The 21,795-nt window shown below is 40.2% G+C and overlaps 1 long non-coding RNA gene across 2 annotated transcripts; it reads right to left on the reverse strand.

Annotated features, from left to right (window-relative positions):
• Window positions 1-3,474: 3,474 nt before the first annotated feature.
• Window positions 3,475-18,785, reverse strand: LOC126320776 (uncharacterized). Of its 2 annotated transcripts, XR_007558244.1 has the most exons (4): window positions 18,495-18,785; window positions 16,014-16,089; window positions 6,947-7,142; window positions 3,475-3,682 (listed from the first exon to the last, which is right to left on the reverse strand). It is a non-coding gene; the product is annotated as an uncharacterized LOC126320776 (long non-coding RNA). The 2 variants fall into 2 exon arrangements; XR_007558243.1 differs by lacking the exon at window positions 16,014-16,089.
• Between the last annotated feature and the right edge of the window lie 3,010 nt (window positions 18,786-21,795).

Raw genomic sequence — 21,795 nt, forward strand, 5'->3', positions numbered from 1 at the left:
CATATGAGGGGGCCATCCTGGTAACCATGGCTGTTCCCTTTAATTGTTGGTATGTCTGGCCTTCAAAAGTGAAGAAGTTGTGGGTCAGGATGAAGCTGGCTAAGGTGTGAGAGGAAGTGCTCCATTGCAGCGAGGCCCTGGACGTGCGGGATATTTGTGTATAGGGAAGTGGCATCAATGGTTACAAGAATGGTTTCCAGGGGTAACAGACTGGGTAAGGATTCCAGGCGTTTGAAAAAGTGGTTGGTGTCTTTGATGAAGGATGGGAGACTGCATGTAATTTGTTGAAGGTGTTGATCTACGTAGGCAGAGATACGTTGTGTGGGAGCTTGGTATCCAGCTACAATGGGGCGGCCTGGATGTTTGGGTTTGTGAATTTTAGGAAGTAGGTAGAAGGTAGGAGTGCGAGGTGTCAGTGGGGTCAGGAGTTTGATGGAGTCAGGTGAAAGGTTTTGTAGGGGGCCTAAGGTTCTGAGGATTCCTTGAAGCTCCGCCTGGACATCAGGAATGGGATTACCTTGGCAAACTTTGTATGTAGAGTTGTCTGAAAGCTGACGCAGTCCCTCAGCCACATACTCCCAACGATCAAGTACCACAGTCGTGGAACCCTTGTCAACCGGAAGAATGATGATGGATTGGTCAGATCATGGATAGCCTGGGCTTCGGCTTTGGTGATGTTGGGAGTAGGATTAAGGTTTTTCTAGAAAGATTGAGCGGCAAGGCTGGAAGTGAGAAATTCCTGGAAGGTTTGGAGAGGGTGATTTTGAGGAAGAGGAGGTGGGTCCCGCTATGATGGAGGACGGAACTGTTCCAGGCAGAGTTCAATTTGGATAGTGTCTTGGGGAGTTGGATCATTAGGAGTGGGATCAGGATTATTTTCCTTGGTGGCAAAGTGATATTTCCAGCAGAGACTACGAGTGTAGGACAGTAAATCTTTGTTAAGGGTAGTTTGGTTGAACCTGGGAGTGGGGCTGAAGGTGAGGCCTTTGAATAGGACATAGGTTTCAGATTGGGAGAGAGGTTTGGATGAAAGGTTAACTACTGGACTGGGGTGTTGTGGTTCCAGATTGTGTTGACTAGAATTTTGAGGCATTGGGGGGAGTGGAGCTGGAAGTGGGAGATTGAATAGATGGGAGAGACTGGGTCTGTGTGCAATGAGAGGAGGTTGAGGTTTGTTGGAAAGGTTGTGGAGGGTGAGTGAGTTGCCTTTCCGGAGGTGGAAACCAGGAGATTGGATAGTTTTTTGAGGTGGAGGGTGGCATGCTGTGCTAATTTGCGGTTGGCCTGTAGGAGGATGCTATGAGCAGCCGGTGTGGATGTGGGAGAGGAAAGATCGAGGACTTTTATTTGGGATAGGAGTTGACAGGTGTGTTTATTGGCCGAGTCGATGTATAGGTGAAGGATTAAGCAAGTGAGGGCTATGGATTGTGCAGTTGGAACTGGTATAAGGACTGATGGAAAGAAGGATTGCAGCCAGGGATGGGAACTTTAAGTGTGAGGCTTTCTTCACTTTCAAAGGCCAGACATACCAACAATTAAAGGGAACAGCCATGGGTACCAGGATGGCCCCCTCGTATGCCAACCTATTTATGGGTCGCTTAGAGGAAGCCTTCTTGGTTACCCAAGCCTGCCAACCCAAAATTTGGTAAAGATTTATTGACGACATCTTCATGATCTGGACTCACAGTGAAGAACAACTCCTGAATTTCCTCTCCAACCACAACTCCTTTGGTTCCATCAGATGCACCTGGTCCTACTCCAAATCCCATGCCACTTTCCTTGACGTTGACCTCCATCTCTCCAATGGCCAGCTTCACACATCCGTCCACATCAAACCCACCAACAAGCAACAGTACCTCCTGGCCTATGCACCCTCCCACCACCACCTACTCCAGTCCTGTGACCCAGAAGGTGTACATGATCAAAGGAAGAGCCACATGTGAAAGGAGCCACATGTGAAAGCACCCACGTGATTTACCAACTGACCTGCCTACAATGTGATGCTTTCTATGTGGGAATGACCAGCAACAAACTGTCCATTCGCATGAATGGGCACAGGCAGACAGTGTTTATTGGTAATGAGGATCACCCTGTGGCTAAACATGCCTTGGATCACAACCAGCACATCTTGGCATAGTGTTACACCGTCCGGGTTATCTGGATACTTCCCACCAACACCAACCTATCCGAACTCTGGAGATGGGAACTTGCCCTTCAGTATATCCTCCCTTCTCGATATCCGCCAGGCCTCAACCTCCGCTAACTTGAAGATGCCGCCGCTCATACCTCACCTGCCTTTCAACAACTTCTTTGCCTCTGTACTTCCTCCTCAACTGACATCTCTGCCCAAACCCTTTGCCTTTACAAATGTCTGCTTGCGTCTGTGTATGTTCGGATGGATATGTGTGTGTGTGCGAGTGTACACCTGTCCTTTTTTGCCCCTAAGGTAAGTCTTTCCGCTCCCGGGATTAGAATGACTCCTTACCCTCTCCCTTAAAATCCACATCCTTTCGTCTTCCCCTCTCCTTCCCTCTTTCCTGAAGAAGCAACCGTCAGTTGCGAAAGCTAGAAATTCTGTGTGTGTGTTTGTGTGTTTTATTTATTGTGCCTATCTACCAGCGCTTTCCCACTTGGTAAGACTTGGAATCTTTGTTTTTAATATATTTTTCCCATGTGGAAGTTTCTTTCTATAACCAGAAGATATGTTTTGCACATTTTTTTGGCAGCCTGATGGGTTACAATAGAGGGAACAAAGATGAACTTGAAGTAACAAGAAATAGTCTTAAAAAGGGGCGCTCTTGATTTATTCAGTTTATTATCTGTTTAGAGACAGAGCAAGTAAAGACAACCTAATACTCAGAATATTAAATAAAAATAAATTTCAGTTACAAGGGTAATGTCAATTAGAACTAGCTCAAATTTTCTTCTCATCTTTGATATTGTGTGCTGGCTGTCACTGACACAACACTGTGCAGCAGACCAAAGAAAGAAAGTAAAATATTTTCAGTGCCTTAATTTTTATCCAGAATGCCCCATTATTTCTAACTTCAGTCATGCACCCTGGCCCCAAATCTGAGAGGCATTGGACCCGTCTGCCTGAAGAGGCAACTTCCTCAGAGGAGTCAAAAAATCAGTCCCAAAGAACATGAGCTAGAAATGGTTTTTCATAGCCATTTCTCTGACATTGTTTGTGCTACTTCCACACACAATTTTCCATTGTGTTTAGGTAAGCAGTCAGAGCCAGTTCATTACATTAATATCCATGTTGGACAGCTGTTGTTTAATGAAATAGACATACCTTCGGTTACATGCTTAACTTTCTGTGGCAAGTTTAATCATTTAATGTGACTTATTTTTGGAGTTTTCGCAATGATTTCCATAATCAGGGTCCCAGGGAAACAGGAGGAGGATTATATATATTTTTTATTTTTTTATTTTTATTTATTTATTTATTTTTTTTTTGCTTCAGCCGGGTTTCGTGCTCATGCATTTTATTAATACTGGCTCAGCACACTAGGCACAGCATTCCGGCTTGCTCTATGGCGATGTCCAGAATGTCTATTTTTGCCAGTCTCTGATATAGTCGCATTTTTGTGGTTCCAGTACAGGCCATCAGGGGTGAGCCTGTTGCACCAACTGCTCCTCCGCACACGTAGCACTTGCTTGGCCGACATCCATGTAACTGGAAGTAAAAGCAAATACATCTCTGTGTTAAGTATTTCTCAATATTCAATTGTTACGGTGGACTACATTACTGCATACCCTAAAGGGAGTACCTGTAACTACTATACCAGCAGTTTGAAGCAGTACAAAATACGATACAATGACCTACCCCACACAATTTGTGATTGACAATCATTACTTGTGACCTTCACTCAAGCTGCTGAATCTCTATGCTAACAAACTTTAGTATGTTGAACTAGACATGGATTTTCTTCAGTTTCTATTTCATCAAGTTATACAACACATCTTCCATTTTTAATATCAGTTAATTGGACCATGCAGAAGTGCATGGACTTTGTATATAATTTGAGAAAGTGTTATTTTCTGAAACAAATGTTTCTGTGTTATCATATGTTCCTCCATTCTTGTGAGACAGAAATAAGTTAATAAAACAAGACAAAGCTTGAGGCTTAAAATTTAAGTAACAGCGTTCTAAAGACATAGCAGCACTATTATTTTCAATTTTTCATGAATAGCTAATATATAGTTAAATAATATGTAGATTAAGTACTAAGCTGTTAGGCTAAGCCTAAGTTAATTACATTAAATAATAAAATAACTTCATTGCACGCAAAAACTCAAATTTACATCAAACTAATTATTAGAGGCTTTTTTACAGCATCTCTGTAGATGATGTCATGAATAAAATTTACTGTTGGCCCGTCTCCTTAAATTGAAATCTTCACACAAGCTTGACGAGTTTCCTGACACATCCTAGTCCTCAATTTAGTCATCACCCTGTTCATTGTACTAAATATCCTTTTCACACTGCAAGTCGAAACTGGGATGGACAGTAAACATTCAGTGAGTGTCCGTAGCGCTTCGTAGCCGATGTCGGCTCTCAGAATGAAAGAAGCCACATGAGAAGACTTACCATCTAATAACAGTGTTCATGTTTGTAAGCCCCAAAATTGAGCACAGTTCTTTACAATCATTATCACTAAAATCGTGAAATTCTTTAAAAACTTTCAAAGTATGCTCTTAGTTCTATCACTTTTATTGCCTTCTCATCAAGCTGTTGCTCAATTTCATCAATCATACTTTCAACAAATTTCCTTGCACTTTCTGTAGCTTGAATGTGCTCCTCTACATTTAGGAATACCACACCTTTAACTTCTGTTGCATCCTCTTGCAGTTTCTTAATTTCATTAAGAGTCATTTTCTGCACTATGTCCATTGCAGTCACAGACAATGTGTCTTAAATGTTCCGGAGTTCCAGGAAAAAGTAGAGGGATTCGCTAAATTTTAAGTGATTGTGTCTGCAAAACTTTACGGGAGTTTGAGACTGCATTTAACATTTCGTCTAAAATCATTAAACCTACAATGAAATTAGAATTCATCATTTCTAACAAAATTCCTCCAGCTAAACTTGTTAAATCTGTGCCATCCTTTTGTATATGTTCACATGCCATTATAATGGACTTGTAGGTTAGGAAAATAAGATGAACTATGTGATAGGTACTAAATCATCAGATGTCAACAGCTTTGGGTATTTTTAAAACAGGTTGCGTTAAAGCACACTGAATTTCATGCAAAACATTTTCTCATTTGGAAGAACCATGAAAAAGTTTGTAAGTGCCTTAATGGGGTGTTTATTCCTACATTTAGTGTCAGCAATTGACAATACATGTGCTCTACAGTGAACGTATCACAGCTTATAGCCATTCCTCTCTGACAATCGAACGCGGACTCCTGAGATAGAACCACTAAAATTAGCAGCACCGTTGAAAGAACAAGATGATCTGTCATAAGAGTTTTTTCCTTTAGTTCAGTAGCAATTGCTGTAAATATTGATTCAGCTCAAGTGCTTTTCCACTCAACGAGACATAAAAATCTTTCCTTCACCTCAAATGATGGAAACAGTGCTACATTTCAAATTACTAAAGACAGTTGACTTTGGTTGGATATAGTTGTAGATTTGTCTGCCATTAATGAAAAATATTTGTCATGTAAAAGGGTTTCATCTTGAAAGTCTAAAGACTCTCCCAAACAAGTCAAAAATTCTGATGCAGTATACATACTAAGATATATGGACCTTTTGCTCTGAAATTTTAACCACTGTTCAAGGTTAATGTCCCTTTTCAGTACAACCTTTCTAATTAGAGGTTCATATTTGTTGTGTGGGGTATTTCTTCCTTACTAAGGAAATACAGACTTCGAATGAATGATTACGATGCTTTGCAATTTAAAGCTTTTAAGTTTTCATTTTGTTTAAATTTATGTGTATGATTTGCTGCAATGGCTCTTGCATGTTTTTCTGACTTGGTGTGATTTTCTAGTTTTCCCATGCTTCCAGTAGAGTCTTTAAATTTAGTGAAAGGTACAGAAATGAACACTCCTCCTGTTTTCTGTAGAGCTTCGATATCATTTATTAAATGCAATTGAAACAATTTGCAGAAAGCCCCACCCTGATTGTGATCAAACTTCAACAAATTGTGCTTACACTCCCATTTTTGCTGATACTTAACCTCGCATTCACTACTTTGTTTAGAATTGAAATTCATGGATGGGCCAGAAACAGCACATTTATCGTTTGAAAACTGTGGAAGGGAAACTGATGACTTGGTAGACCTATGCAGTTAGTCACAATCACTAGCATTTCTTTCAGTAGAGTCACTCTTGTGTGCCTTTTGCAATACAGTGTCTTTATCAGAAAAGAAAGAAATTAAAGTTTGTTGTTTCGACATTGTCAGTTTATAACAAAAAGAAGTGTGTGTGCCAAAATACAAAGACTGCACGTAGTACATTACATAATCACATCACACTTGCTTAGTAACTTGTCGACTGACAGTTACAACCTTACAACAATTTCAACAGTGCATTGCATTTTTATACAACAATGAAAGCTTAGATTATACTCATAGAGCAGTGTTGCCAAACATTTCATTCAGTAAATAAAACAGGACCCTCAGTCTTTTACATTTAGTAACATACAAATTAAGCAAGGTGGTCCACTGAAATAGCAGGGTTCTCAGTGTTCCATAACAGACATAAACCACTCTCAACTAAAATGATCACACCATCTCCCCCTCCCCTTTTTTCCATGTTGACCTGAAATCACAATAATCTGTTTAAGGACAAAATTGTCATAAATACCAAAAATCACATAATGTGACTCATTTGTGAAGTGTCTGCTTTGCTTACTGTAATCAGGGTCCCTGGGGAGCACACAGAGTATAATTAATTTTTTCAGCTGCTTTACCCACATTTCCTTTTTGTGTACCTCATTAATTTGTGAACAGCACACTTAACAGAGCATTCCTTTCCTTTGTTTCAACATTCCACATGTGTATAATTTCAGCCAGCCTCTGGCTGATTCTGTTAGTGCTGGTGAGGGCAGTCATGAGTGCTGCTGCTGTTCCCACCACTTCGCAGCATATAAAACAGCTACTTGCCCTGGCTGGCAGACGTTCTTGGAACTGGAAGTACAAGCAAACACAAATATGTGGCAACTATTTGTCAATATTCATTTACGTTACACTGCACTACAATACTGCATACCATAAAAGAAGTACTGGTAACAACACTGCTGGCCATTAAAATCTCTACACCATGAAGATAATGTGCTACAGACATAAAATTTAACAGACAGAAAGAAGATGCTGTGATACGCAAATGATTAGCTTGTCAGGGCATTCACACAAGATTGGAGCCGGTGGTGACACCTACAATGTGCTAACATGAGGAACATTTCCAACTGATTTCTCATACACAAACAGCAGTTGACTGGCGTTGCCTGTTGAAATGTTGTTGTGATAACTTGTGTGAGGAGGATAAATGCACACCAAGTCTATCGTGACATTGCTGCCTGTGTTGGTTGAGATACAATGACAGTTAGCAGCATATGGAATCGGTGGGTTCAGGAGGGTAATATGTAATGCCTTGGTGGATCCCAATGGCCTCGTACTTTTAGCAGTCGAGATGACAGGCATCTTACTCACATGGTTGTAGCGGATTATGTGGCCACGTCTCAATCCCTGAGTCAACAGATGGGGAAGTTTGCAAGACGACAACCATCTGCATGAACAGTTCGATGTTTCCAGCAGCATGGACTACCAGCTCGGTGACCATGGCTGTGGTTACCCTTGACGCTGTATCACAGACAGGAGGGCCGGCAATGGTGTAGTCAATGACAAACCTGGGTGCAGAAATTGCAAAACATTAATCTTTTGGATGAATCCAGGTTCTGTTTACAGCATCATGATGGTTGCATCTGTGTTGGCGACATGACTGTTGGAAGCGTGTATTTGTCATCGCCATACTGGTGTATCACTCGGCGTGATGGTATGGGGTACAATTGGTTACACGTATTGGTCACCTCTTATTCGCATTTATGGCACTTTAAACAGTGGACATTACATTTAAGTTATGTCACAACCTGTGGCTCTACCCTTCGTACGATCCCTGCGAAACCCTACATTACAGCAGGATAATGAATGATGGTATGTTGCAGGTCCTGTACAGGCCTCTCTGGATACAAGAAATGTTAGACTGCTGCCCTGGCCAGCACATTCTCCAGAACCCTCACCAACTGAAAAAGTCTGGTCAGTGGTGGCTGACCAGCTGACTCGTCACAATACGCCAGTCACTACTCTCGATGAACTGTGGTATCGTGTTGAAGCTGCATGGCAGCTGTACCTGTACACACCATCCATGCTCCATTTGAGTCAATGCCCAGGCATATCAAAGCCGTTATTACGGCCAGACGTGGTTGTTCTGGTTACTGATTTCTCAGGATCTATGCACCCAAATGACTAAAACTGACATATGATTACATTTTCACATATAGTATATTTGTCCAATGAATACCCATTTATCATCTGTATTTCTTCTTGGTGTAGAAATTTTAATGGCCAGTAGTGTACTATTATCAGCTATAATTGAGACAGTCTTTTTGTTGTGCCTATCTGCCACTCAGAATCTCCACTATATGGTGGGCAGCAACTTCCTTTCCACAATGTAATTAAAACACAGTAGCATGTAGTAGTATGTTAAATGAATGAGACTGCCCCTGCCGGTCTGGGGTAAGACTAGGCCTGAGGTATTCCTGCCTTTCGTAAGAGGTGACTAAAAGGAGTCCCTTCCCCACTAAGGGGTAGCTTGTGCCTACTTCCGGAGACAGATGGTTCAACGACTTACATTTGTGGTCATCTTGGTTTTTCGCTTATTCTGGTTTCTTCCGTTCTGTTTCCTTTCTTTGTCCTTCTTCCTCTCACGGTCTTCCTTACTTTTTACCTTGCCTTGTTCCCCTCTCCTCCCTATGCGTGCCTTCAGGCCGACCCACTCGTTCGCATACGTTGCTGGTGATGGGGTAAAGCGTAATTCCCCTTCCTGGGTAGACAAGTAGAGCCTGTGCATACCCCCTGGTAAAGGCCAGGCCCAGGGAGGGGTGATTACCTAAGCTGACACCTTCTGAACATGTCGATTGGTCCCTCCGTCCGTTTCTCGGGAGGTGTGACGTGTGGTGTAAACATTCATCTGAGGTGGGAGTGGCCTCTGGGAGAGTCCACACAAGGAATGAGCACGCCATTGGAGACAGTAGCAATCATGGGGGATTCATCCACAATGGATTTCTCTTCTCCTCTCTCCACTTCTGCACAAGAACGGAAACTTGACCAGCCACCCGTGACAAACGTACTACAGCCTGCTCCAAAGTTCCTCGTAGTTTCTAGATCTTAAGACGGAAAGGATTTTTCATCTGTCAACCCTTTTGTTATTCAGAAGGGCGTGACGGCTGTCCATAGGTCATGAAAAAGGTCAACAATAAACATCTACCGACCCGGACACTTTTCTTGACCTTTGCTAGTGTTCAGCTGTCGTCGCGCATCAAAGCGGGCTAAGAGGTTATTTCTGTTCACCCCTATGTCCCGACACCTATGCGCTGCTACAGTGTCAGCGTTTTAACCACACCTGCCAGTCTTGTTCTAATGTGGCTAAATGCGTCACTTGTGGCAGGGACGTCCATGAAGGTGACTGTCCGCATCCGTCTCCTTGTTGCATGAACTATCAGGGTGACCATGTAGTGTTCTCTTGCGACTGTCCCATCTAAAAGGATGAACACTGTATACAGTAAATTCGGGTCAAAGAGAAAGTGTCCACCTTGGCTGCTTGCAAGATTTTTGTTAGTAGGAGGCTCACGCTGCTCCTAGCTGGGAAATACAGTACGGTCCTCGCCTCTTGTCAGACTACCAGGGAGGTGTCGACGCAGACATGCGATCTGACTTTTAGTGCAACAGTTGTCCGCTCGGCCAGTGCTAAGATTGCTTGGTCAATGTCTCCTCTTCCTCCCATCACCCCTAACACACAAGCACCTTCATCAGCTTCTGCAAAGCTAAGACCCAGAAGTCAGATGCGTAGGCATTAGAGAAGGAACGGTCCCATGAGGACTTCATACATACCAGGAACTCCCAGCCATCGACGAGTACTTTGACTACACGATCTTTCAAGAAGGCTCATAAGAAGAAAAGTTCACCTTCTCCTCCACTGCGCATTACTTCTCCTGCGACACACCTCAGTTGTCACCTCAGGCCACCATCCTTTTTGCCTGGCTGCACCACTTGTAGCAGAACATCTGGCCGTTCACCGGCAGAAGAAGCTCCCCCTCCTGACCATCTTAACATGGTGGATGATGAATCTATTGAAAAAAATGGACTATTACTCGGCCTATTGATAGCGGCAGCAGTTCTCGCTCCAAGCCAGGCCCTTGGTGGCCTCCGAGGTGACCGAGGTGACCCCTTATTGCTTCTCCTTTTTCTTTTTCTTCTCACGATGGCACTACTTCATAGGAATATTCGCATCATTCGATCAAATGCTTGCACTGTCTGTTCGTAGTAGCTCTCCAGGAAAACGTCTTTTAAGTACTTTTTCCCCACAATTTATACATGCAATATTAGAATAAAAATATTTAATGCATCCACAGAACTGACTTCAGCAATATCATCAGGACCTGTACACAATATGTAACTGACTGTGGACATAATTTTCCAATGATAACAAAGATATCAGTTGGCAACAGAGTGAAGAAAATGGGTTGTTACTCCCGTTTTCCACGATTATAAGTGATGAATAACATTCAGAATTGTTTTTGTTTTTAACACTGATAGAACACGAATTAGTCTTCAGTTGGCACAAATTAAAATGGTCAAAAGTCAAACACCGATTGGTATAAATAAATACGTATTAAGCAGCTGGTAGTTACAATTCTTAAAGTAATTTAATCATTTTATGAGCGCATTACCTTCCACGAGTTCAATGCTAGACCCATAATTTTGGAGACAGAAGAACTGACAGGAATAGATGTCCGCTAGAAGACTAAATTCAGTAAACCAATATTTTTAGGCAACCCAGTGAAGGCAAATTTTCACGTATAACACAGGCACATCAATACACCAACACATAAATACGCACTATGAGCACTGTGAGACATCACCCAATCTTCCTAACATCAGCACCCCTTAGGTTTATAGGAAAAATTATGCTAAGACGCCACAAAAACTTTCCAAAAACTTCATCCATTACATACAATACACCCTGCAACTGAAAAAGCATATAATGTAAATGTTCTAGAGAAACAAAATACCTAAATTACAAAATCAATAAGTACCACAATGATCTTCAGTGCTCACATTAATGAAGTAAGAAAAGGAGCAGCTCTAATCCCTAGAAACATTTTGGCGATCATGAAACAAAAAACACATGTTGGTACACCGTACAAAACAACTCTCAATTCGACTGATTCCATTGCTTTTTCGAAAACCAAGCAACAGAAGGAGCCCAATCAACAAATTCCAAAGTTTCAATCCTAGGAACTCAGCAGACCTTTGGCAGAACTTTAAAAGAATCACAGGTCAAAACCAGAAAGATGACCACAAGGAGTCATGAAGGACAAGAAGGCAACTGTTTTTCCAAAACTTACTAAAGTGGTACACTCACACACATAATGTGTAAATTTCAACAAATTTAAAGAAGGAACTGCACAAGCACAGAATAGTGAACTTTTTAACAAACACAAGCTACAGCCTACTATGATGATCAAACTAACTACATAAGATATCGTCTCAGCAGAATGGGGAATAAGACAGGGTACCTGGTGTGGATAGAGCCACACCTCAACAAAACTCTCACTGCTGCACTCGGGTTAGTAATAAATCCCTTACAAACAAAAGAACAAACCAGTAAAAATATTCCTAAATCACAGTAACTATGGGTGGTTGCATTTCTGTCAGACAGCAAAGGACTTCCAAGAGCAGTTAAACAGAATGGAGAGTGTCTTGTAAGGAGGATATAAGATGAACATCAGCAAAAGCAAAATGAGGATAATGGAATGTAGTCGAATTAAATCGGGTGACGCTGAGGGAATTGGTTTAAGAAACGAGAGACGGTTTTGCTGTTTGGGGAGCAAAATAACTGATGATGGTCGAAGTAGAGAGGATATAAAATATAGACTGGAAATGGCAAGGAAAGTGTTTCTGAAGAAGAAAAATTTGTGAACATCGAGTATAGATTTAAATGTCAGGAAGTCTTTTCTGAAAGTATTTGTATGGAGTGTAGCCATGTATAGAAGTGAAACATGCACGATACCTAGTTTGGACAAGAAGAGAATAGTAGCTTTTGAAATGTGGTGTTACAGAAGAATGCTGAAGATTAGATGGGTAGATCACATAACTAATGAGGAGGTATTGAATAGAACTGGGGAAAAGAGGAGTTTGTGGCACAACTTGACCAGAAGAAGGGATCGGTTGGTAGGACATGTTCTGAGGCATCAAGGGATCACCAATTTAGTATTAGAGGGCAACGTGGAGGGTAAAAATCATAGAGGGAGACCAAGATATGAATACACTAAGCAGATTCATAAGGATGAAGATTGCATTAAGTACTGGGAGATGAAGCTTGCACAGGATAGTGGCATTGAGAGATGCATCAAACTAGTCTCAGAACTAAAGACAACAACAACAGATGTCTATGGCCTCCTTATGTCTTGCTGCTACCAATGAAATTGTATCTACCAAGACAAATAGATAAATTAAAACACTACAAGAGTAGATGGCAAAAGGTGAATAGGGGTAAAATTGGCTGACTCACAGTTAGGGAAGACAAAGGCAAGTTGTCATAATTTGCTGTTTTCAGTCACTGCTGCTGCTGCTGCTGCTGCTGCTGCTGCTGCTGCTGCTTAGCAGACAACTCCAACAATTACAGTATATGCTACTGAACAGGCCACTGCCAGGAAAGTTACACATAGTTTGTGAGTGCACATCAATGTCCCGCGTCTCAGCATTTCTTCACACTAACTACTACTTTCTTCACTCCATTTTTCATTTTATGACCTGTATTTTCCACTGTCCCCATCCTTGTCCCATCTCTGTTATTGTTATATGCAATGCACTCAGTTTTTTTGCTTTTATTAACTAATGCACAATGTTTTAGCACTAACCTCTTTCTTGCAGATTACCCTGTGTTCCACCTTAAAGTTCTCAGGTTTTTGGATCTTGTCCAGTACAGTCGCAAACAATCAGTCTTCCCTTCTCATCCTGACTGGTAAGTCTTCCCTAACCCAAGGCTCTAGGTGACTTTTCCAAACTCAATCCCTTTTCCTAAAGTCCTATAGTTCCTTTCCCTGCATCCCTCTTCCTTCTCTTTCAACCCTTCTCTGAGGACAGAACTAGTGGCTCCAAAAGTGTGTGTAAGTGTGTGACCCCTTCTGCCCCACTGAGTAGATTTTTTATCTATCTAACAGCAACATAAACTGTCAGACTATCCAAACTGTGATGTAGGCTGCCATACATGCTGTGGTGGGAGGCATACTTACGATAATGACAATAGACACAGGTGACGCAGCAAGTGTTATTCCCCAAGGCCTGTTTGAAAAATAATGTCATCTGATAAACCTGCCTAAATTATCAGGATTTTAGCAGCCATAGCATAGCACACAATCTCAGATAATTAAATGGCAGACTTGCATTCTGCTGGTGACAGGGAATGTAGCAATGATAAGCATGTTGCTCATAATAAAGGAATTCATCATGGACTGCCTACATGGAGGAAATTCTATATTATGTTCACAAATGTAAAGCACAGTCTCATCTCATTGGAATGAAAATTGCCAGGTGATCAAATCACAGTTCGTCAACATAGAAAATAACAAATCTTTACACCAACATACTGAAATACTCACTCGACTGAATACTGAACAGAAAATTAAGTTGAAGTTATGAGAATCTCAGTCTTTAACTAAAATTGAGAGAAAAGGTATAGTTAATATTTCAGGGAAATGAGCTGAGATATTTGAAGAAAAAACTTGTGTTATCTGAATATTTCAGCACATGTACCATTCTGTCTACCTTTCTGCCCATTCCTTGTTTGGAACGGACAGCTGTCCATTCCAGTTGCACATGATGAAGCAATTAGGCCATAAAACAGCCCAACCTCTAACCTCTTGTTAGCTGCAGCTAAGGCTGGGAGTAGTATTAGGCTGGTATTGCCCATGACTGAAATTAATAAAATGGTAATCCTGTGTGAATCTCACCAGAAATTTTTATATCAACAAATCCAGTGGATCCAAGGGATCAGGTACTTCATTTCAATTAATTTCAGTGTGTCATACTCGTAGACACTTCTAGAAAGACAATGCTTTTATCTTTACAGGTCATACCTACCAGTTTAGAATGATTTTGTTTACTCTCAATGTGAGTGGTGGTTTGATTATAGCACCAATGGATTATTTATTAGACCTGGAATTACTAAGAAGAATTACTTTATTTGTGCATGATTTGTTGACTGCCACACTAACTTGGGAAGAGCATTAGGAGATGTTAGAGGCAGTTTTATATCAATTTCAAAAAATGAAATTTGGTGGTGAGAAAATGAATTTCTTGTAACACATAATTATGCCTCAAAGTGTTCTGACAACAAAAATACAATCAGTTCATTGCTTTCTAGTGTCCCAGACAAGGAGGCAATTAAAAGTACCTTCAGATTTATCCAACTTCTAGTGTAACTTCATTCCAGACCAATTATCAAACGCAGATGTATTACTGAACTTTCTACACAAAACAGATGTCATAGATTTGGTCAGAAATAGGCCAATCTGCTTTCAGTAAAATCAAAAATGTACTAGCAAATTCACAATTGTTGTAACATATGGATATGTACCAGGTTGGGAGCTTGCCCCTTACAAATCAGAGGCATTTACAGTACATGAAATGTCTGTAAAATACTCTTTGCTAGTGAGCCTACACGGCCACTGAGTTAAAAGTTCCCACTATTATATGTACTTTTAGGAAATTCCGTCACTGTTTTGTTGGTAATCACACCAAAGTATACTGTGATAACCAGCCTTGAAGCTTCCTTCTCAATTGAAAATTACTGCACACAACACTGGTTCAGTTCTACAATATGGTTTTGAAATAGTTTATGTAAAAGGAGAGAATGATGTAGTAACTTGGGATCTAAGGGATAAAGTACTAAATATAAGGTCTTACTGATGCAAGAAAACATTTATCATCTGCATTAACTATATTTAGTTACATGTCTCACCTCAGAGACAGCCCCCCCCCCCCCCTGTGGAGAGAAATCTGAATACAATTTACCCTTAACCCACCTGAGGCACTAGTTACATACTGTGTGCTTCACAATAATGTATTACGTTATTGCTGTCTCATGAGATATAACAACTGGTAAAAGCTAAGCTTGTGCACCCATAGAGCACTGGGGATCCAGGAGTGGGTAAATGTGATGAGAAAGTCAGTGAGTATTGCTATTTTCATTTCCTCCAAAGCAGCATGTAATGGATTATCCACAAATGCCTAGTCTGTCAAAATGTTGAACCTCTGAACCATGGCTCCAAAGGTGAGCTACACCTAGTCATTACCAAGAAACCCCTGCAAATCCTTGCCATTCACTTAAGGTGGTCCCCTTCCCTGGAGCTGTGCAGGTGTTACACATTGTTACAATATGTGAGCAATTTTCTAAATGTGTCAACTTACATATATTGAAAAGTGCCACTAGTGCAGTGACAATATGACAGGCGATTAAAAATTACACTCCACATGTTGGAAATCAAGAAGTAATCGTTTCTGAAAATGAACAAAACTTTACTTGTGTAAAATGTAAAGTTCCTGCATGTTTATTAAATTGAACAGATCCTAAATCAAGTTACCATCCTGAAAGTAAACCCTGAGAAAGAGAGCTTTGAGAGTTGGAGAGGTTAATGAGAACTTCTGCTTTAAACAACAAATTTTATGGCCAAATTACTTTTCATTATTTCAAGGATATTTTAATAATCTACTTCATACCTCTATATAATGCTCTGCTACTCTGTTTGTCTCAACCTCTTCACCCTCTGCTTTATGTATGTGGCACTATCCTCACCTACACAAAGAACATTATGTATGAGAACAGATGTGTGTAGAATAGCTGAAATGTGAACAGAAACAGATGAAAACATTTCTGAAAGTAATTTATTGACAGAAATGGCTTTTGCGTAGGTAGCTCAGTCAACAGAACATATGAAAATGAAAGGCAAAGTTTCACAGTGCAAGTTGGAGAGCTCCACATCTGAATTAATTTACATTTTTTATTTTTATCATAAATAAACTTATAACTAAGTAACATTACACTACTAAAAAGTACCTTTACGCAGAATGTGCCTTAGTCTTATAGCAAATGACAGCAGTGTTTTGGACCAGACGACAATGCAAGCTGCTGGCATCTGAACGAGCAAACGTGGCCGTCCACAGATCTGGTGCTTGGAGTTGTAATCTGCCAGCAATTTTCATATCACATCACACACTACTGGCGAGTGACATATTCACTATGGGGACATTTATCACAGCTTCTGAAGCCACAGGTATTGAACACTTACCGCAAGTCAACAAATTTGAATCTGAGGAGTAATTTTTGTAAAAACTATGACATAACTCTGTTAATTGTAAACAACTCTGATAGATATTCAGAGATTTGTAAATTAGTATAATGTTACTATGTAGCCAGTGTTCCAAGCACCAGATCTGTGGACGGCCACGTTTGCTCGTTCAGATGCCAGCAGCTTGCAGTGTCGTCTGGTCCAAAACACTGCTGTCATTTGCTATAAGACTAAGGCACATTCTGCGTAAAGGTACTTTTTAGTAATGTACTGTTACTTAGTTATGAGTTTATTTATGATAAAAATAAAAAACGTAAATTAATTCAGATGTATATCAAACAATTCTGAAAATTATAGTGCACTTGTAACACAGCTGATGGTTATAAAAACCAAATAGGTAACTGAAATGTGATTAAAATGTAATTACATTTTAAATAGTAAAACCTTAAAAGTACACTAGGGATAAAGAATACGTTATGTGACACTATTTGCTAGTATTCACTGTTTCAATTTTATAAAGTTGTATGTCTTAATAATTACTAGGACATTCTGTTCTCATTTGTGCTTGCGTTTGGCTAATGGGGTGGTGAAGGGGAGGAGGATGGTGGGGAGGTGGGGGGTGGAAAGGCAACTGTCAGATTTCAGTCACAACATACATGCCTACTGAACTTTAAACTGTCATTTCTCCTTAGTTGCTCAAGAAGAGACCAAAAGCACCAGCTTCAAATATTTTCTGATTAAGCAGCCCACAATCAAACAAAACTAAAGAGAGAATAAAAATGCTGAGTAGTCCACTATGCCTCACTAATAGACATATTAATGTATAAACCATGTAAAATGTGCCCTGCAGGAATGCCACCCCAGAAGAGTGTCTTGTCAATATACAGAAAAGGGCAAAGAGTCATCAGAAAAAAGATAGAGCAAGATACCAAACAAAGAACAAATAATTATAACATAGAACTAGAAGAGACTTTGCCCAACATTAAACACCTATGATAAAGTGGCATGGGGGATCCAGGGGAGTTGAAGAACGTCATGGTGTGGTTATCTTATGGAAGGGGAGGAAACCGAAAAGAGATTTAGGTGACAAATCTCATGCTGTAGAGAAAGTTGTTTTTCAACTGTGGTTCTTAGATGATTTACACATTGAAATCAAACAATAGCTGCACCAGACACTCATTCTAATGTGAAGTTTAGTGGTCATTATGCACCCACAGAAAGCTAAAGATTGGTTATAAGCCAGCTGGAGTTTGATACAGGCTACCAGATCTATTTGAAGGACACAAACTGACATTGGGTTTGGGGGATGAATTGAAGAGCTGGGTAAAAAAAGTTATTCCTCATGTCCAGACATTAATAGACAGGACGAGCCTACCTTCAGAAAGTATCAGACTCAGAAAATTATTCGAGATAGGAATTTCGCTGCTTTGACAAGTCGTTCATTCCTCAGGTGTCTTCCATACAAAATGACCTTATTTCATGGTCCATTTGATTCTCTCCTTGTGTACAGTATAAAATGAATTATGGTTCAGGGGTATAGCAGATACATTAAGTATGCATACATAACAAAGCTGGGACTGCAGAGCTAGTTATGTGGAATTGGAACAGACAAGAAAGCGTGGTCCGTTCCCCACAGTCTACATTAATAAATATAGTTCACTGTCTAATTGAATATAGAAGCTGCAGGCTAATACCTCATACTGGCAGATATAAAATTAGATTGTTTGCACATTCTACAAAAATCTGTGGAAACTTTGTCCTAAAACTGTGGATGTTGCCAATATCAAATCAACATAAGAAAAAAAAATAGTCTTGTTTTGAGATTTATTCTGACAAAACGAGACATTTAAGTTCAATGCCACTGCGCACATAAACATGAATCATTATTCACGTCACAATAATAGATACAAACCCATCATCTGCTGACAAGAAAAGCAGACATTGATTCTGGTAACGTGGAGTGACGTTAGTATGATACAGTAAAGTCCTACTGAATTATTAATGTTAGCTGGGGAGGCTCTTAGAGTTACTGTATCTTTAGTTAAGCTAACTCAATAGTAAATAAGAATTTTTAGATGCCGGTCAGGAAGAACACAAACTCGCACAACCTACCACCCGCAATTTCAGTACAGAACATACACGCAAGTAATACATTGATTTTTACCACACGCAGGGAGGCTTACTGTAGCAAGCGCAATACTGCATCTTTGCATTGGTCTTGTAATGAATAATACCACTGCCTCCAAAGCTGAATGTCACTGACAGCTTTACGCCTATAGCAACTCGAACTGACTTTGATTCTGTGCGAAACAACGAGAACTTTTATAGTTCTGTAACTTCTAACACATGTAATTACTGTAGCTACCCACTTAATGTAATACTGTATGGGACGTGATCATTACCTTTCCATTCCGACGCAAGTGCACGTATTACTCCTGCATTTTCACGCCTAGAAAAGCAGCTGCAATACTGCTGCTCCGCTCTGCCATTGTGAACTAAAGGTGGCAAAAAAAAAAAAAAAAAAAAAAAAAAAAAAAAACTGAACTGATAGAAATAACCACTTACTGAGAAGTAACGGTTACTGCGATAACCGTTCCTCTGATACAGGCAGTTATTTCAAAAACTGTCGAATGTCAACAGTGCCTCGCACCATCTGTTGACCGAAGATCGTACTATGCTTTCCTGTCAACTCATCGGAGATCTGGCTAGGAACTAGGGAGAGGGTAGATCATTTTGTAGGCGTTCTATAGGCCATGGGAATAACTGTGAGACTGTGCGCCATCTGTTGATAAGAATTGTGTACTATATCGTGCGTCTTCGTTACTTTTAGCACAAACAATTAAATAAAGTTAATGTCTGAGTGGTGGCTGATAGGAGCTGCAGTACAGGCATTAACAAGTACGGTCGTTCCCTTAAGCCACCACCTCATATGTCAATTTAGCTTGGATGCGTGGTGCAAAGAGAGGTACCATAAGGAATTTGAGCGACTGTGGAAATAACTGTCAGAGATCGGTATTTTCCTCTGGCAGTTATCGTTATTGGCTCACAGTTCTCACTCTCTGGCAGTTATCGGGCCACCATTACAGGTAACCTGGAAGTTGGTCATGGAATAACTGTGTGTCTGTGTTCCTGACCCAGTGACTCCAGTCTTAGACCCCGGTGATATTTCAGAGGCGATAGTTACTGGAGCGAACAAATATTTACGTACTTCTTCGGAAATAGCTGCTGGCCATTGTGAATGACAAATAACATGCCAGGAAGAGTAACATAGTACAGTTGAATATAATAAATATTATCCTCATCATTTGTCAGGAGATTGTCAAAATATGTGAATATATTACAGTAACTCCCAATATTTACAGAATAAAACACAGTTACGCACTTTTAGTAAATTTATCATACACAGAATACCCGATCTTGACTGTTGCAACCAAGTGCTGTCAAAACTGAAATATAGCAGAACTTTTGCCTAAGTTGGTCTTTCAATCTCTGTTATGATATTCATCTACAGAGTAGAAGGAGGGGTCAATGGAAGTGTCTGATTCCACCTATCTGCTTCGACGTAAAAAGGTGTTGTGGTGTGTGAATGTCATTACGGCACGGTGTTAATGAGTTGGTTTGTGTGTGTGTGTGGGGGGGGGGGGGGGGCTGGTCGATCTAGTTTGCAGTGCCGGAATTTGCTGGTGGTAATTAATTTTTTTTCTAGCTGTGATGTTTTGTGTATTCATGGAGTATTGAATGTGATCTAATTTATGTAGGGATGATTGATTTGTTGGCTTTTGGGATTGTGTTGTAGGTGTTGGTTTTTTGGCATCAGTAGCTGTGGAGGACTTATATAGGGTTTGGAAATGACCGATTCCTATTTTCATAGTTGTATGTGTTGTTTTGCTACCGTCATCTGAGATTTACCTATGTAGGTCAAGGGAAATGTCCTATTCCAATTTTCGTGCTTTTAGTTGTAGGTATTTGTGTTTTGGTATGGTCACCTATGGTTGGCCTATAGTGTTCAAGGGAAGATTTTTGTTGGTGTAGCGGAGTGCTATATTATTTTTTTCTTTTTGTTCTTCATTTTGTGTTTTGGCATCATGGGTTTTTTATTTATTATTAATTTTTTTTACTAGATTGTCCTCACCCTAAAACCCCCAACTTCCCGCAGTTGTCCCGTTGGTTTGATAGTATTTTTGGTGGTTGATGTTATTGTATTATTTATATGTGTCTTTGTGTTTGTTGCCCTGTGTATGTGTGTAGTGATGTCATGGACACACCTAAAATAGCCATTTCTGGCATATTGATGACGGGTGGAATCACACTTCTGTATCAAAAAGTCTTTCAAACACACTGTAAACCATGCTTTATCTGAAACCAAGTTTTTATTGGTTGCTGACTTGCTGGCAGTTTATTGAAAATGCATGTTACTGAATATTGGACCCCTTTTGGACCATGGTAAGTGATTTTAGGTCTTTATGTAGATTGCTGTACCTATTTCTAGTACGGTACTGATATTATGTATTGAGCTATTGGTTGGAAATACTTCTAAAAAATTTCATTCAGGGACAAATATACTAGGAAGCAGTTGTTAGAATACAAAGTTCCTTGAACAGGTTCCTACATGATGTTTTTGAATTTAAACCACAAACGATTTTTATTACACACTTTTACATGCAAAAAACTTTTGCTACGTTTAATCAGTTGCCACTGAATATGCTCCCTTATGAAATAATAGTGAAAAAATGTGTTATGCCCTTCCCAACTGAATTTATTATCGAGTTGTCGTCCCAGAAATTTAGCACAATCAACCTTTTCAATCTGCATGTCTTCATATGTTATAAACATGTTGTAGCTGGAGAAATCGAGCAGTTTCCTAATCTCACATAAAACTTGGATTAGCGTACTCATACTTTTCCCCACTAGGACTATCTTTTACAGCACCGGAGTAAGCGAATCTGTCACATTACGTACGCTTTTTGTTGTATTACAAGGCTGTACACTTAATTCTAATACGTGAGCAGCACAAGAAATAGAGCTTCGAATTTAACCTACAGCACTCAGTTTACATATTACTTCACACTTAAAAACGCACGTTGTTAACATTTTACTTAAACAGTGCTGTGGCGAAGTTCCACGTACTTTCTGATGCAGCTGCGAAGATAATATTTCTAATAGCGACCGATAACTTACAAACATATAATATGAAACACTAATAATCGTTCTAA

Source organism: Schistocerca gregaria, unplaced genomic scaffold (genome assembly GCF_023897955.1).
Source record: "Schistocerca gregaria isolate iqSchGreg1 unplaced genomic scaffold, iqSchGreg1.2 ptg000745l, whole genome shotgun sequence".
NCBI classification, from domain to species: Eukaryota; Metazoa; Arthropoda; class Insecta; order Orthoptera; family Acrididae; genus Schistocerca; species Schistocerca gregaria.